The sequence below is a fragment of the Ipomoea triloba genome, chromosome 10 (genome assembly GCF_003576645.1).
Source record: "Ipomoea triloba cultivar NCNSP0323 chromosome 10, ASM357664v1".
Classification (NCBI taxonomy): Eukaryota; Viridiplantae; Streptophyta; class Magnoliopsida; order Solanales; family Convolvulaceae; genus Ipomoea; species Ipomoea triloba.
Window position 1 is genome coordinate 26,426,058 of NC_044925.1, and position 1,079 is coordinate 26,427,136.

Genomic DNA, 1,079 nt, shown 5'->3' on the forward strand with positions numbered 1-1,079 from the left:
TTTTCTACATAATTGTACTAACTACTAAGTATTCAAATAGAGACGTGTATTTGTCGTATGCGGGAAGACACGGCATGCCAGATGGAGTTGCACAATATAATGGTCCTCACACGCACTCACATCCCATCCCATCTTCCTCACTGCGTCTCTTTCCATCAGCAAATACGTAAATGCTACTTTGGTTTGGTTTAATTTTGTCGTATATACATACATACATTCTATTAATTATACACTGAAGTACTGAACCCACTAATTCTTAATTACCTTCCTGCATAATGAATAACTTAGATTAATTTATCGTCATTTTATCCTTTACTTATTAGAATTATAATACGAGTTTCACCTGAAGTGTACATTCAAATAACAGTCGTGCATTACGTTTTTCTATAAATTAAATAGTTAAAAGTATATATTAATTTGAAATTATGGATGTATTATTAGTTGATTTGTGGTACAATATATAGAGAAATTATATGTATGTGTGGGTCCCACTGCAATAACTGAGAGGCAATGTGAAGTATAATAATGGTGTCTAATATATCCCTAATTCCCTATTATATTAAGCCATGCAGGCAGGCATTGGTTGCTTTAGGTTTAGGGCAAGCAGGCAACCATAAGTCAACGTCACTCCTATTCTAGGATGTTGATGTATGCCTAATAATAATTTCTTTAAAGTACAATTTTTTTAAATAAAATATATTTATATAGTGCAGTAGCTATACACAAGAAGTATACATTTATAGTGAGTCAGTATGAGAGCTACAGTCACACGAAAAAAAAAATATTGATTAAATTTTCTAGTGTTATTAAGCCCGGAAATTCTAACTTAAACCCTAGGTGCACCGTTTGAGATCAGATTTTATTATGATTTAGATTTCAAAATTGTGTTGAAAATGGAATGAATATTGCCATAATTTTTAACCAGGTTTAATAATCTTCATACTGTATTAAGTTAGTGATTCTTGAATATATACATTAAAATAAAAAAAATAAAAAAAATCCACCCCCCTTCCCCCAACAACAACAACAACCGAAAAAAAAAAAAAAAAAAAAAAAAAAAAAAAAAAAAAAAAAAAAAA